The 18,165-nt window shown below is 34.0% G+C and overlaps 1 protein-coding gene across 1 annotated transcript in view; it reads left to right on the top strand.

The window, feature by feature from the left end:
- LOC122814944 (bile acid-CoA:amino acid N-acyltransferase-like) overlaps nucleotides 1–18,165 on the top strand; it is a 553,345-nt gene that overhangs the window by 18,486 nt on the left and 516,694 nt on the right. Inside the window, exon 2 of the mRNA XM_044087204.1 lies at nucleotides 2,286–2,380. The gene's annotated coding sequence lies outside the window, so the exon portion shown is untranslated. The remainder of the gene's footprint in view (nucleotides 1–2,285; nucleotides 2,381–18,165) is intronic.

Below are 18,165 nucleotides of genomic sequence, written 5' to 3'. Positions count from 1 at the left end.
TATTAAAGAAAATAAAAAAAAGCTAACTTTATTCTTATGGTATCCTAAAAGCCAATAATTGTTATAGAAACCATATAAGATTATAAAAATATGATGGTATTAGCTTCCCACGAGTAGAATCTTATTCTATTGCTGCATGTTTTAACTCTATTATACTCTGGATAGACTCAACCTATGTTAATTAATGGAAAACCATCCAGAAGTAGATTATACTCAATTTGTATAAGTTTATTAAAGATGATAAATTAGAAATATGTAATAAAAACTTTCATTTGGTTAACAACATTTACCTTAGATTGAAATTAATTTCTATCTTTAGACTCTGTATATCTGGAATAAATTCTTAAAACAGTTAAGAAATATGCTTTTAAAACTCCATTAATACCAAAATAGAAATGTTTGTGTTTTCCTATTGCACATACCTCTATATTCAAGGAAACTCAGAACAATGTTAAAATAAATTTACTATAAATTAATAGATTAGTATTATGGTCTAACTGCTTTGAAAAAGAAAAAGCTAAGTCCTCAAAATATTTTATGAAAGAATATAAAATAGACAAGTCTGCTAGCCAATTAATATTATCCATCAGTAAGAAATTAAATGAATTTGTGCAAAATATGAGTGAAGAGGAACAGAACATTATTCTCCGGTATATGACTATATGAATGCTGTTATTGAAGGTCAATTGACATACAAATGAAGCTAGTCCAAGCTATATAAGTTAATTATAAGTAATAATGATAATTTCTACACAAAATTCTGGAACTTTTTAGATAGTGGTGGATTGAGTGACTCAATAGATGCTAAGAATAAAGCTTTGATACTTAAATCAGTTAGTCAAACTTCTTCAATTTTATATGAAAATATATACATAAAATGTTTGTTACTTTATATAAAGTCTCTAGGTTTAGTAAATGACTTCTTCAGTTTATTGGAGATGTAGTAAAGATGTAAAAGCTAATTGGACACATGTTTATGGATTGTGAAAGATGAAATGTATTTTGGGAAGAGATAAGCATGTTTTAAGGGGTTATGGTCTGTTAATTGTTCTTTATCTAGATCAGTAATAGTAATGAATGTTCCAACTCCTGTATCTGTAAAAGCCAAGGAGCAAAAACTCTTTTGGGCTCTCTTGGCAGTTGCCAGAAAAGTTATTACATAAAATTGAAAGTTGAACTTATTTCCTACATTCAAAGAATTTTTTAATTTAACAAAAATAATATGTAAAACTGAAAAAGAAGTGATCAGAATAAGATCTATAAAGATGTATAAATCATAGTATGAGCTTTAGTTGTTGGAATAACCTTGAAATATTGCTATTTAAATACCAAGATTCTTAATGTGTTCATTGTATAAGATTACCTTGATGATTCAGTATATTCCTATCATTGTATAACAATGTGTGAAGCTGATTTTCGTCATTTCTATGTTTGTATTGTAAATTGGTTAAATTAATAAAATGTTCTTAAAAAGAAGTAGAAAGCAGATACTCATGGACTTTATAAAAAGGAATGTTAAAACAATGAAGAAGGTTATAAAGAGAGCAATTGCTAGGATAGTAGAGCATTTTGATACCAATAATTAGTTGCTGAAAAAGACAAAAAGTTGGATTGTTTTTTTGAGAAGCTCTTGAGCATGGAAAGGGCTTTAAAGGTGTTCCAGAAATTTTTGAAATTGCCTAGTTGGGTAACTTGGTGGCACTAGTTTCAATAAATCTAGATTGCTTCAGTTGCTGGTAAGTAAGGTATTTAAAAGTATTTTTGAATAATCCTTTCTTTTTCAGGCTGATTTTCTCAATCTATGGATCCATGTAATGGTTTGGTAATCCAGGGGACATGGCTACCTCTGTTAATTCCTTTTCTGTTACTGAGGATTCTTTTTCAAACTGGAAGCAAAATATTGTGAAAAGTAGACAAAGATAATTTCTGAGCAGTTGATATGGATTAACTCAAAAGTTTTATGGAATTGCATTTGTCTAAAGGAATTTGGGTGGCAACTTCAGTATTTTTGAGTATTTTTGAGTTCTTGTAGAAAATAATTGCAGTGGTCACTGAGATAATCACCTAGCATTTTGATATTTGTAAGTTTGGCAGGCATGTTCATAAAGATGGCATCTATCATGAAGGATTTATTGGTTGAGGGGTTTGATCTAGTGGACTGCTTAACCATTTGAGTTAGAATTAATGTATTAGCAGTGGTTATTATCTTCATCTGAAGTTTTCAATTCTAGTCAATACTAATATCTGTGCAAATAAACATTTTTTTGTTTGGTGCATAAGAAAAGATGTTTTAAAGTGTGGAGTTAAGAAGAGCTATGGCAGCAGCTGGAGACATATAGAGAACAGCAATCTAAAAGTTGGAGCAGCCTCTAAGAATAACGTAAGTAACAAGTCACTTAGGGTCTGTGTCAGTACTTGTGTCATTGGTGGCTATAAGGGTAGCACATAGATTATATTGTTTGTTTACTTTAAGTAAAACCCTGCCACCTTGTATTGTACTGGGTCTCTTGTTTGTGTAGATATGGTAGTATGTGGGAAAAATAGGGAAAGCTAAGCTGTATCTTTTAGCTTGGATTTTGCTATAGCAAACATTGTTGGTGTTTGTTGTCTAGACCAGTAGTGACCCTTTAGTGTTCACATTGCATAAGTTGAGAGGAGCAACAGTAAGATGAGAGTTGTGTGACTACTGGGACATAGGGCTTGTATTTTCATGGATATCGCCAGACAATAAAAAATTGCAGAGAAGAAGCATTGCAAAAAATTTTGTAACTTGTACATTGTTTTGAATTACAGACACACGTAATTAATACATAACTTCTCTTAAGTATAACAGCAAAGAAACACGAGTTGTGTTTATATGTCAGGTTAGGAGGAATATGATATTTTTCACATTTGTGCCAATATTTCAGCAAGCAGTCATAGCACAGTGCTCTAACATCTGGACCAACAGAGTTGCTGCAAATTCATAATATCTAGCTGGTATATTTACTACTTTAGTTTTATTTGTTTTCATAAATTTGCAAAAATAAGCATTATATCTGCAGTTATTAGCAGATGCAAACTCAGTATTATGAACTACGGATAACAATATTTATGTACAGCAATGCTTATATGCTTACAAAAATGTGCATAGTTTTATTATTTTGGGGCATAAGATCATTGCAGAGCTGTGTAGCTGTGTGTGTCTGTTGAACATTTTACTTTTTTGTGTTTATAACTTCTGTAGGGTTGTTAATAGTTCATGTGTTAAGAACAACTGTTCCTAACAAGGTTTTATCAAAGGATGCTTTGAAAGAGAAAAAAAAAAAAAACAAAACAGTGAAGATGAACCACTGTTCCTATAGACAGAAATTACCAGCATTCCAAGCTTTTGTGGACCAAATCAGTCAACAAGCCATTTTTTGCCTTTTTTAGTATCCTGCATGTAGTTTACTTTCCTCTTCTAAGTCATATATTTTGAACAAATGTTATCTAATTTCTAATTTGTTATCTTAATACACTTATTATGGAAATATTATCATTTATTACTAACAGTTGAGTTGCATTTAAAAAAAGTTCCCATATTAGTTCAAATGTGTTCTCCTATCATCAGTTAATTGATTGTATAAGAACCTTTTCCAACACAGTGAAAAGAAATTTATTAAAGACTTTACAAACCTTGGAATGTTTAAGTAATGCATTCCTAACATCCTTCCTCTTAATATAATAAACATGTCCATAAATACATTGATGCATCTGACTCTCCAACTTATCTACATAAAATGTATCAGAAGAAAGGCAGCTTGGTAAATAAATAACATTTTTTTTTAATTTGCAACTTACAGAGTCACAGCACTTTATGGTTTTGAAGTAGTTATCAATGGGTTCAGGCATATAGGTCACTAGACATTTCCCCACAAGCTGCAACACTGAAACCAGAAGCCCGAACCATCACTTCCCTGTAGAGTGGTATGGTGGAAAAGCAAACCTACTGTGGTGTTAAAAATTGGACAGCCACACAGCACAATGCTGTAATCCCTAAATGGCTACATGGATGTATTATAACAATGGAGACATCCTCATTTAAATGGCTACATGGCAGAATTATGCAGATTCTAGGGAAAGGAAACAAACGTTAGGACTAAACCTGGACTGATAAGGCAGAAGCCTTAACCACTGATGCATCATGGTGATATATATACATATGTGGAAAGTAATGCGATATCTGGCTTTGATTATTTCCTTATTTCAACTCAGCCTAAATAAAATCAAGTATCAAAACATAGCATGTTAGAGGATACTTTTGATGACCCCTGAAACCATGTCCATTTCTTAAACACATAAGATGAACTTCATAGTGACTTTACTTGTATAATAAGATAGCTAAATTTGTCATTAGCTGTCCTCCTAGAATCCATCATTGTAAGGCCTTAAGACAACTATCTTGGTTAGAACTACCCCACTAACTCATTCTCATGCAATTCTCTACCACCCACCAAACGTACTATAAACCCAATAAAACACCAGCTCTGCAAGGCCTCCTCAATCCCCATATAAGTACCCGTCCACTAAGATCCACTAATAAAGCTCTAATTGAAGTAACCAGGAGTAAAAACAGCTCAGGTGACTCTTTATACTCCTACTTCATTGCTAAACTGTGGCATGCCTTGCCACTTGAACTTAGAACTATAACTAGCTTAAAAAACTTCAAGCATCACATCAACGCCCCCTCACCAATTCCTGGACCTGTACATGTGCTGGACATGGGTAGCCCAAACCATGGAACTAGCTGATTTTAAAATTTTAATTGCATATGTAATGAGCATTGAATTTAAGTCATGTGACTATGCTATGTTGTTTTTTTTCTCTTTCTAACTGTTAATATCAATCAGATTTTAAGTCTTCAGTTTGCTATGCTACCTGTATATAAGACTAAGTATCATCTGTTACTATTGTTTTCTTTATTGTATTATACAATTTTCTTTCTAACAAAATAGTTTACTAACAATGGAGCTTTTCTCCCTGGGCCTCTGCTGAAAAAGGGTTTTATGCCTAGTCGGACTCTCCCAGTAAACAAATGTAAAATAAAATAAAATAAAATTGTTACTTTTTTTCATAGCTATCCCCAAATCGCCTTACTAATTCGGTACATACACTTTTGCTTCTTGTTTTCTACTTCCTTATCTTTTTTTTTTTTTAATTTTTAGCTATATTCCCAACTGTCTTTCTCCCTCCCATACTGTTTTGCACTATATCCATTTATAATCACACCCTCCCTAATAGTAGCTATCTTTTCCACATTGTGTCCTTTTCTTTTCCCAAATAAACACTCGTTTTTCTTATTTTGACTGCATTATTATACACAAGCCCTTAATATCCCTCTATTCCTTACATTCCAGAGGAGACACTAAGACAACCTACCACTCTTTTTCTATAAACATATACTTCTTTTAGCTCCACCTCCTGCAATCTCCCTCCAATTCCAGCTACACTCCAGTCTACTGCACAATATCCCCCTCCCACCCTTCACTCATATTACTCTAACCATGCACCCCTTTTTCTACAATACTATCCCACAGTATTTTCACTTATACTATACCCCCTATAACTGTTTCACTTCAAACAGCCCAAGAATATTCCTAATTTTCCCAAACAACGTAATAGTTTTCCCATACTTAAATACTATATTAAAATTCTACACAGCTGAAATCCTCATAACATTTGTAAAACTTAACTCTGACCCTGTTTTTTCTAACACCTTGAGTGGGAATGCTTCCTCTACACATCACGATAAGACTCTTGACAATATACCCTTGATTGCAAATGATAATGGCTTTATATCTCCAAGTAACACCAATAATGTTATAACCCTAATACATAGGGAAGAGGATATAAGACTCAAGGCATGGTCTTCCCACATACAAATGGATCACCAGGTCTTTTCCACCCTACCATTACCAATAAAGAATTCAATAAAACAGGAGAGATCAAGGAACAGGGTGAGGAAATGGTGGAACTCATCCAAGGAATCAAACAGCACCCCCTCAGTGAAGAAGTATTGGGTGCAGAGTCAAGCCAGCTAGTATACAACTTATCTGTTCAGTCTTTAACTAAGGATGCATATAGAGTTCTACAAACAGGGTTAACTTTTGTTCCAGCCACTTCTAGCAACATTTCTGACAATATATTGGACATTAAACTATTTTGTAGACAGATCATGCTCAAACTGTTTCCTTCTTTTGATTTTGATACTCATGTTGTTAAGAAACCTAGCTCTTTTATGCCTTCTCTAAATCCTTTGATTGAAGCTTTTATGAAATTATGTGAGTCAGATTTATATAATATGTATGATAACAAATGCAAACCATACAAGAGATTTTATAATTTATCCAAGCAGGATCGTTAAGTTTAAATAACATTATTATTATGTGCGCAGCTGACAAAGGAGGTACAGTAGTAATTTTAGGGTCTATATTAGAACATCGAAGTTTCAAAACTTCGAATGTTCTAATATTGACCCCTATTCAGCGAAAGCTGAAAACATCGAACATACAGAACAGCAAATTTTTTCCTAGGGAAAAAATTTGCTGTTCCAAAACACATAGACACAACACAAGCACATCAAACAAACAGCAATATACACACATACACCTAAAATCTTACACCTAAGCCTACACTAGACTATACATACACCACTAACTATCCACTTACCTTAACCCAAACCCTAACCCTAAGATCCATCACTATTGCACACTCACCTCACCCGCGCCCTAACCCTAACTCACCTACCCCACCCTAACCCTCATGTCCACACAATCGCACTCATACCTAACCCGCGCCCTAAACCTAACTCACCTAACCTGCCCTAACCCTCATGTCCACACAATCGCACACATACCTAACCCACACTCTAACCCTAACTAACCTAACCCGAGCTCAATCGCACACTTACCTGAACCCGATCCGTAACTTTCCACCACAGCGCTGAAAATACTGAAGCAACAGAAACGGACAACCAAATTATTTCCCTAGGAAAAAATTTGGTTTTCTCTAGCTTCGATATTTTCAGCCTTCACTGAATAGGGGTCGATATTAGAACATTTGAAGTTTTGAAACTTTGATGTTCTAATATAGACCCTAATTTTAAATAGACAATTTTATACTAACAAAATGATGGATATGCTTTTAGATTCTGATACATATGCCAAGATTAATATGCCACTCATAGATATCATAAAAAGAGTACATGGTGAATTATTTGACTGTTTTTTAAGTATGTATATCACCAAAGGACACTATGATTATTTATTAATAAAGACCCCCCCGATACCAATAATAAAAGGTGTTCTCAAGATACACAAATCTTTAACTAATCCCCCCCTTGAGACCCATAGTCTCAGGTAGGGATTGGTTAGCAGAGCCTATGTCAATATATGTAGAGAAAAGTTTGAACCCTATAGTAGCTAAGTCCGAAATGATTCTTAGAGGCACTCAAACTTTTTAAACATCCTTATTTGATAATATTGCCAATAAACTACTACACTCACATTTTTTATTCATTACTTTTGATGTTTGTTCTTTATTTACGGTTATTCCCAATGGCATAGATATTGATTATGTTAAGAAATACCTACAGCAGCATACCACACATTATTTTGGGTTTATTAATACTTTGTGCATGTTTTTGGAGTTAATTTTAGAAAACAATGTTTTTGTATTCAATAATGAATATTTTTTTTACAGAAGACAGGTGTGGCAATGGGCACCTCGTGTGCCAGCTCTTACACTAATATTGTAATGGCGTATTGGGAGACCAGTTATGTTTTAAATAATGAGAAGTTTCACAAACACTTTTATTATTACAAGCGTTTTGTGGATGACATATTTGTCATCTGGGAATGAGATAAAACTAGCCTGGATGATTTTTTGCAATATATTGAAACAACTATAACTTTATTAAAATTTACCATGCAGACCTCTAGTCAAGAAATACACTTTTTAGATATTTCCTTATACTACCAAGATGGGGCTATTCAAACAAAGATTTATAGGAAGAGCTGTTGGAAAAATAGCCTGTTAGAATGAGTATGCACCCTAATCACATATTCAACAATATTGTGAAAGCACAATTCTTACGTACTTCTCATTTGATGAGTGAGGATGTGGTCTTAAACAATGCTGTCAGAACTTTAACAAACAATTTAGAAAATAGAGGATATCCTAATGATTTATGTCAAAAGCACCTATTCATGGTTACTAAAGACAGAAAAGTAAAAGCCAAACCCTTTCTCTCCAATGGATCATGACTAGGACAACAAAAATGTACTACTGACAACAACGATAAGATATGTAGGATGTTGTTCTCTTACACTTCTGACAACAGGAACATTTTGAATATTATAAATAAGAATTGGCACATACTGACAGTTAACGATGATTTGCATAAAATTGTGGGGGACTATCCACACATAGCATATAAAAATTGTAGACGCTGTAACATGTGTTCCTATATGGCTAATGATTGTTTTTTTATGCATCCCAACACCAATAAAAAATATACATTGTCATTTTATGCTGATTGTTCCAAGCACAGTGTTGTATATTTGTCTTTCTGTATAGCCTGTTCAAAATTTGATGTTGGTAAAACTAATAGCACGCTAAGCTAAAAGGTAATAGAACATATTTGTAAAATTAATAAGAGGGAGGGAGACTACTGTAGCAACAGCTAAGCATGTTGCTTATACTAACTCTCATCACTTTTAGAAATTATTAACATGAATTATAGACTAGGCAATATTAGGAATAGAACTGAACAAGCTGAATAGAAATAGATTATTAGGCTACAGGCTGACAGATTACATGGCCTAAATGAAAGTGTTTGCTCGAAATCTGTTTTGATTGACAGGCTACTTCCTCATTAGTTTGTTTTATATTTTATGGCAATACATATTTTCAGTCCAGTGACTACAGTTAGATTAAGTGATTTTATTATTGTGTTGAGACTGGACATGCTCATATAGGGAAGCGAGGAGACAAGTAGTTTTTATTTTTATGTTTTTAATATTGACTTAAATCACTTACTTTTTGTGTAGGTATTTTTGTTATTGATTATGAAAGAGAGTTTTTAACTAAACTGTATTTAATTGAACTGTTTGTTATTGTTTCATGATTTGTTTTATGGAATGTATTACTTTCAAGTATTGCTTTATTTTAAGTATAACGTATGCACAGTTTCTATGCTTTATAGCTTGTGATGAGATTTAGTTATTTTAGTTGTATGTATAAATATTTTAGGTATGACTAATTAAGATAGGGTGCTTTATTAATTCACCGTTGCTATGGCTTGATCCAATCAACATTCACAATACATTTAGATCATGTGACATCATGTACCATGATTGGCTATGTCTGTATCAGTAAGTTTGGAGTTATGGCGTTTCCCTACATGATTTATTACCGATCTGTATTGATTATTCTCTCTTTCAGGTACCCTTCTTAATTTTATCCATTCCAAGATGTGATTTTTAATCATCAGTTTTACTTGTTCGTTATCCATATTATCTGATGTATGAAATGCATTACTTTCAAGTGTTGTTTTATTTTAAGTGCAGGAAGTTTTAAAAGTTTTTTGACATTATTTTATATTATTGAAAACTTTTATAAACATTATGATGTAGTTCAACGGATAACATATGTGAAAGTGCTGATGCCGATTTTACTACTTAATAATGTTGAATGGACTACAAGTACATATGTTTGCAGATATCCGTCACAGGTTTTTGCAAAAAAGAATGTTATTATTCGGTTTCACTTTATAATCTCAAAATACTAAAATATCGAGTTTCAGTATTTCGAGACTATAAAGTTGAAAGTACAGTTATGCTAAACTGCATAATATCATATGCGGAAATGTCAAAACTGCCGTTGTGTTGTTGTGTTTGTAATGTGTGGTGAGGATTGTGGATTTAGCTGGGGATTCAGATAAGTGATGTTCTTGTAAGGGTATTGGGTAGGGATTTTAGTGTGTGTGAGTGTGTGTAGTGGTGGGTTTTATGTGTCTGTGTGTTTAGTGTGAACTCGGAGTTAGTATATATAAGTAGCGGGGGTGTGGGGGGTGAAGTCCCCTACCTGGGGGGTGCAAGGGGGCTTGCCCCCTACTTACAGGTAGGGTAGGTGTGTTTGTTATGTTTTGTTTGTGTGTGTTGTTTTGTTCATTGTAGTGTTATTGGGTAGGTGTATTTGTGCTTGTTTGTGTGGTGGTTTGTGTATGTGAATGATTGCAATTTTGAATTTCGCAGTTGCGGGTGTTTTTTTGGGGGTTTTGGCTTTATAGTCTTGACATACTGAAATTCAATATTTCAGTATTTCTAGATTATAAAGCAAATCCTATTATTCATTTTACTATCAATGTATGAATAGCTCTGAAGTTGACTTTACTTTTTCAGAACATTTAATACCAATATTTTTCACTCTTAGCATTTTAAAAAAAAAAAGAAGAGTCTACCTAATTGCATTGTCCTATAAATGTATTTCAGTAATTTGCCACGTCATCTGTGATTTTATCTTCTGATTGGTAACCATTTATTTTAAATTTGTGAATGAATGTTTTAGATTTTATGTCTACCTCCTCAGACAAACTCTCTAACTCCTTAAGTGACTGCCTACCAGCCTATACTCACAGGACTATCATTCCACCCACAAAGCAACATAAAACTATACGCAACCTACAAAAATTCAGCAACAAAGCATTGAAAGAATTTCTAAAAGCTATAGATGAGCCCATCCTAAAAATCCTTCCCCTTAATGATGCAGTTGAACATTTTAACAGCACCTCCCTAAGCATTCTTAACTCCCTAGTTTCTCAGCAAACAAAAGGAATAAAAAATAACTATGTCCCATAGCTTGCCAAATCATGTAAAATTCTAAAGAAAGGCATGGACTGCCTGGCTAAATGGTGTTTCAGCTAAATAGCAATTCTGAATATCCATGACTTTTTCTTTTATGTTTACTTTTAAGTCTATTTATGGACAATTTCCATCCCCAGCTTACTTTTCAGATCATCCCTTTATCTCAAATAAAAATACTACTGCAAAAACTGAAGCCTTGCTCAACCTCAGCAAACACCAGAATACCTAAAGCTTGCTGCAGAGGCAATAGCATTCCCTGTTAGCATTTTAGTTAATATATCCATAGCTGAATCACGTCCCTAACCTATACAAAAGATCACACATTGTCCCTTTACATAAGGAAGACAAATCCATTGAAATCACAAACGTTTGTCCTATGCCAATCTTGCCCCCCTCTCTAAGATTCTAGAAAAATGCTTGCACCTCACCTACAACTTCTCCACCATCTTACACAGAGCAACTTACTTTCCCACACTCATCATGGCTTGTGACCTGTACACAGTACCTCAACAGCCTTATTATCTTTCATGGACTCTGTCAACAATGCCCATGACTCTGGCAAACTAGTATCTGCAGCATTTCTAGATTTGTCAAAAGCATTTGACATGGTATCTCATCCCAAACTCCATAAAGAACTTTCCAACATTGGTCTAGCCTCCTCCTCACTTGAGTGATTTTCTAGTTACCTGGCTGATAGGCAGCAAGCAGTAAAATGTCAGGACGTAAGTTTTTATATTCATTATGGACATTCTCATGTTTTTTAACCAGTGTTTTTAGAATATAATTTATAAGTTTTAATGTTCACACTAGTGTTTTGTGGTGACTTACTGACAATTTTGTTACTTGCCTTTTTAATTTTTAACAAGATGTAATGATTGGTTAATTGAGAATGATTTAGGCTATATAAGGCCATTTATTTGTTAATTGATTTTTAGATTCTGATGAAGTCCTGTTAAGCAGGATGAAAGCCCTCAATCTCTTTGAATATTGAAATTGAATTGGTTCAGCATACCAAACTACTGGGTGTCACAATTGACGCTAATCTCATGTTTGACATACACATACAAAACAGTATTAAAAAAGCACCAAAAACCAGGAATACTATATAGGAATAAAACTTCTTCACAGAAGCTACCAAAATTTCTGTGGCCAAAATCTACCTCTTGCTCTCACTGTTATATGGGGCCCCAATTCTAACTAACTTACAGACCTCCCTAAGAAAAAGACTAGGAAGCTGCTATAACAAAATTGCCAATGTTGCCATAAACGCAACCCCTCTAACTCATCACTGTAAAATCCTACATTTCCTAAGATGGCTTGAACTCACCCTCCATCTCTATTATGTACAACTGACTACAGTATACAAAATTATCCACAATGCACTAGATTGTCCTCCTCTTAGCCCATTAATCAACTTTTATATCCCAAATAAACATATCAGATCTGACGAGAAACATCTCCTTACAACTTATAAACCTAACAAAACCTGAGGCCTAAGCCTTTACTCCTGCTCTGTGGCAAAACTATGGTACTCCCTTCCTTTAACTTTCAAAACTGCTACTGTCCTGCACCCCTTCAAAACCTCTGTAAAAGAATAGTTCAGCAAAGCTTGAATTTGCTCCTGTATGATCCTAGGCTGAGGTACTCTTGTAACTTTTTCTACCTGTACTCTCTCTATCCCCACTACTAATTTACCCTACTCACCCTTCCTCTACACATACTCCCCTGGGGTTACATTCATACCTTTTCCACATCTATTCCTAGTATCCGTTCTATCAACCTACCCTTCTCCATTCGTACTATCCTACATCTTCACCAATATAATCTGTTACCATATTTCATGACCTCTAGACTATTAATAATCTTTATGACAATCATCTATTATGTAAATAATGCTGCATTTTCCTATGATCAGTCTTTCCATATAATATATACTTGAACACTATGACTTTATCATGTCTGTTGAATTTTTATTCTGACAAATTAATATGTAGTTTTTCAAATTTTGTGCTTGAATGTTTTGACTTTATTATGCATGTTAAGTCCTCATTCTGACAAACTAATGTGTTGTTTTTATATTTGTGCTTGAATGTTATTTATTTATTTATTTATTTATTTTACATTTGTTGACCAGGACAATCCGACTGGATATATGTCCATTTTCAGCAGAGGCATTGGGAGAAAAGCTCCAGATAACACTGATAGAATATAACAGATATGAGTCAAACATATTTACAAAGTCCTCTAGTAGGTACTCACAATATAGACAGTGTGTAATAATATACAAAAACAACAGGTTGCAGCAATCTATTATGAGTAAGAGATGCGTACAGTATTAATTTAAATAAGGCATTGAATAAGTAGTGATTAATCAGGGTTAGTACAGGGACAAATATTCAAGAAAAACAGACGACAGTTGAATAAAACACACCTTTATGAAACACAGAGCTTTCGGGAAACACCCTTTCTCAATGATTAACATAAGGTTCATTAAAACATTCACTTAAATACACCCAGAAAAACATCACATGACCCGCAGCCAGGATCATATGACCAAAAATTCAATTAAAAAAGAAAATATTTAATACATATAGAAATACATATAAAATACATATAAAACTTCTTGTGTATACATATAATTATAAACATCATTCTATTTCAATTTTGTTTGTTGTATTTTAACCAATATAGGTTTTAAAGAAACAGCTGTGTTTAAACCTGGATATACATCAGCTGGCAGACGTATTATCCATTCATATTCTTTTGTTTCTAACAAATTATTTATATCCCCACCTCTAAAAGGTTTTCGCACCATATCTAAAACTCTAAACTTAAACTTATGGTCCTCACCTAATGCTCTAATGTGTTTACCAAGGGCATTATTTTCACATCCTCTTCTGATCTCTGACTTGTGTTCTATAATGCGGTCTTTCAATTTTCGTGTTGTTTTCCCAACATAGAAACAAGAACAGGCAACGCATGTTGCTAAATAGACCACATTGTTAGATATACATGTTGCCAAATCATGAAATATAAATATTCTTTTAGTTACTGGATGTTGAAATTTATTATTAGAACCCAGATCCACACTAGTAAGAGAAGCTATATCATTGCAACAACTGCAATTATAGCAACAAAAAGTACCAGTTTTAGCCCCTATAGACTGCTTAACAGTATTGATGTTAAAATCTTTATAACATAACAGACTTTTTAAAGATCTTTTATTCCTATAGGCAAAGGATGGTCTCATGCCTACCAATGCCGCAATATCATCCTGTGCTAAAAGTACTTTCCAATATTTACTTATAATGTTCTTAACCATATGTGATCTGGAAGTATAAGAAGTAATGAACCTCAGTTTCTCTTCTTTAGGTGTAACAGATGAAGGGGTATCCTGAAGATTGGAACTAAAAATAGGTCTATAAAGTGAACTCCTGTTGGTTTCTACCTCCTTCCTTACATCAGTTAACAAGGATTTAGAATATCCACTCTCAATAAATTCCTCACACGCCTCATTCATTTGTTTCAAGAAGACCATTTGAGTAGTATTCATTCTACTTACACGTATAAGTTGTGCTTTTACAATACCCTGAAATACATGAGGAGCATGCATACTAGATGCATGCAGATATCTACCACAAGATACCTCTTTTTTATGTATAGAGGTAATTATGTTATCACCTTTTAATGTTAAATTGACATCTAAAAAATTTATATGAACGTTAGAACATTCCATTTTAAACTTTAAAAAATTAGTAGTACTATTAAGGTGGTCAACAAATTCTGTGAGTTCAGTTAAAGAACCTCTCCATACAAAAAAACAATCATCCACAAATCTCTGATAAAACCTAACTTTCTCATTTACATATTTCTCCCCATCAAAAATATGTATTCTCTCCCACTCATGTAGCACTATATTAGCATAGGTATTTGCTACGGGGGTACCCATTGCTATGCCTGTTAACTGCAAGTAGTATTCTTCATTAAAAATAAACACATTATTACGTAGAACCACATCAAGTAACATACATATATTCTCAATATGCCTAGTTGTAAAACTTGAACAACGTATTAAGAATTGACGTATAGAATCAAGACCTAGGTCATTAGGAATAACAGTAAATAAAGAAGTAATATCCATAACTACCAGATATATAGGCCCATATATTGTATCAAACTCAGTGACTTTCATTTGCCAACACTTCAATTTTTTCAAAAAGTCAACCGAATCTTTCAAAACGGCATAGCAGTGGGACAATAAGGGACTCAACTGCTTTTGCAAATATAAAGAAATAGGCTCAGTAGCCCAACCATTGCCAGAGACTATTGGTCTCATTGGTGGATTATCTCTAGATTTATGGACTTTAGGGATGCCATATAATTGAGGTATGACTGGACTTGACACAGTGAAAAAATGAAACAAATCTATTGAAATATCACAAGATAGCTGCAATTCATAAATACACATATTTATGTAGGATATACATTTTTTTACCTCTAAATATGATATACTTTTAAATGCTGTAACATCCTTTAATAGACTCAAAACGGAATCAAAATACTTATGTCTGTCCATAATCACAACCATGCCACCCTTATCAGCTTGTTTAATTATAATATTAGAATTATATTTCAAGTCATTTAAAGCCAAAAATTCTGAATATGTGAGATTAAAATTCTTAACATTATTCTTACAAGTAAAAACCTGTCTCAACTCATACTCACACAAATCATTAAAAGCAGTCAAAATTGGTGTATTGTTAGGTATAAAAGTACTTTGTCGTTTGCAAACATTCATCTCATGTATTTCACTTTTAAAAATCAATTTCAAACTTACAGATCTAATAAACATTTTCAAGTCAGTGAGAACATTTGCAACATCATCCCCACAAGTAGGAATAAACCCCAGTCCTTTTTTCAACAGCGAGCAGTGTTCAGATGTTAATTTAATGGAGGATAGATTTAATATACCTGCCTTTATCTCTTGGCTAATTTCACTTGTTTTAAAGGACTTGAGTTCTTTCTCTTATTATCCACATGCGTCGACGGAGACGCTCTCGTTGTCGTCCTCCCCCTGGATGTAGACCTAGAGCCAATAACACGCTCCTTCACTCGTTCTGCCTGCTGTAGCTGGAAAGGCTTGTTAAAAAAGTTTAAAGTACTTTGATTCGACTTCCTTACACCTTCGGCGATATTTGAGTCATTTTCTGTTGTTAGTCCATTTGCAGACACGTTTTCAAGTCTGCTATCTCTCGCACATCTTGCTGGCACATCCCCAATCAAGGAGACGTGCGCCGTTCGTATGATGTCATCACGATGGCTTTCAGGATGCTCCACATGGGCACCAACACTTAAAGTGGCAGTACTCTTCTCACAAAACACATCTAGAGTATCAAGCAAATTCATAGACTTCTTAGAACTTATGCCACCAGTTTTACTTGTAGAATTTACAAAAAGTTCATTCTTAGGCCAGGAAAAGATATTACCACATTGAAAGTCTTTTATATCTCTAATTAATTTACATTTTTTAACTGCTTCCAGCCTATCATCTAGAGCTGATAATCTATCCATCATGGATTGGTAGGATGAAAGCATATTCTCAAAGCAAGGCAATGCAAACAAATCATCTTCCATGGAGATTATTTCATTCTTTAATTCAAGTTCTACACCCTGGAAATGATTGTTCATTAATACCATGTAATCATGGCTTAATTTAAGATTTAAACACTGCCATTGCTTTAATAAGTCAGGATAGGTGTTGCCATAAGAGGGCATTTTTAATACCCTGAGTCCACGAGGCACTACACCTTTATCAATATAGGCAGAAAAACTGAAACGTTGCCACTGGAGACGTTTATATGCACCCACCTTCCTTTCCAAGGTTTGTAACTTACGTTCAAACTCTATTAAATCCACATTTGGTGTAGACATTACTTTGTCACTGGCAGGTGATGCTTCAGGAAAAACCTGTAATAAAGGATTCACTTCTCTTTCAAACTGGAACTTTAAACGATTTAAAGATTCCATTAGGCTGCAATAGGCTTAAACGAAATCCAACTATCCAGCAACAAATAGTGGAGCAAACAACAGCTGTTCAGGACCCAATATTCAAGAAAAACAGACAACAGTTGAATAAAACACACCTTTATTTTTAGTTCCAATATATGTATTTTATATGTATTTCTATATGTATTAAATATTTTCTTTTTTAATTGAATTTTTGGTCATATGATCCTGGCTGTGGGTCATGTGATGTTTTTCTGGGTGTATTTAAGTGAATGTTTTAATGAACCTTATGTTAATCATTGAGAAAGGGTGTTTCCCGAAAGCTCTGTGTTTCATAAAGGTGTGTTTTATTCAACTGTCGTCTGTTTTTCTTGAATATTGGGTCCTGAACAGCTGTTGTTTGCTCTAGTACAGGGACAAAGCCAGTGCTCTTTAAAATACTGTTTGAGGCCTTTTTGAAGAGACTTAAAGAAGGTTCAAGTGTAAGGTTAGATGGAAGTGAATTCCAAGTTTTACCCAATGACGTTGGCAAGCAGGGAGTCACCGGGTGAGTTAATGGCTTTGTGGGTTTGGTCCAACAGTTTATTGGATGATCATAATTGCCTTGAATTACTGTATGGTTTTATGATATTTTTGAGTGCCGGGGTATTTTCAGGGTGGTACAGAATTTTGTGTGCTATGATAAGCTGATTGAACAGAAGTAGGCTAGGCAGTTCTAGCCACCCAAGAAGACTGAAGTTTTGACAGTGATGTGTCCTATATGTTGAGTCGATGGCAAATCTGTCAATATGGTTGTAACAGTGAGAGAGCTCACTAAGTTCAGTTTTGCTCAAATTGTAGAGTATGAGAGACATATAGTAGGGTAGAGAATAGGTGTGAGCAGGCAATTGCAGTCCTAGCTAATGGAGTTAGAAAAGGTTTGCTTCTATATAATGAGTCAAGCTTCTTATTAATGTTTTTTATAGTTTTATTGATATGCAGATCAAATTTGAGATTATTGTCCACTATTACTCCTAAAAGCTTAGTATGGTCATCTGCAGAGATAGAGGTACTGTTGTTGGATGTTATGGAGAAGGAAAATGGGGTGGATCTACTGGTGGGGGTAAAGAGGAGCAGTTTAGTTTTGTTGGGATTTAACAACAGACAGTGATTAGAGAGCCAATTTTCAACTGTGTTAAATGTGTTTTGTGTTAAGGTTTGCAGGTCTACAGGGGAGGAGGCTGTACAGATCAGGGTAGAATCATCTGCATATTGAATGCAGGTTGCATCAGGG

The sequence above is a fragment of the Protopterus annectens genome, chromosome 11.part0 (genome assembly GCF_019279795.1).
Source record: "Protopterus annectens isolate FY-2018-M chromosome 11.part0, PAN1.0, whole genome shotgun sequence".
In the NCBI taxonomy this organism is placed as follows: Eukaryota; Metazoa; Chordata; order Ceratodontiformes; family Protopteridae; genus Protopterus; species Protopterus annectens.
Note: the sequence above shows the minus strand (reverse complement) of the source record. Positions and strands in the feature narration are given on the sequence as shown.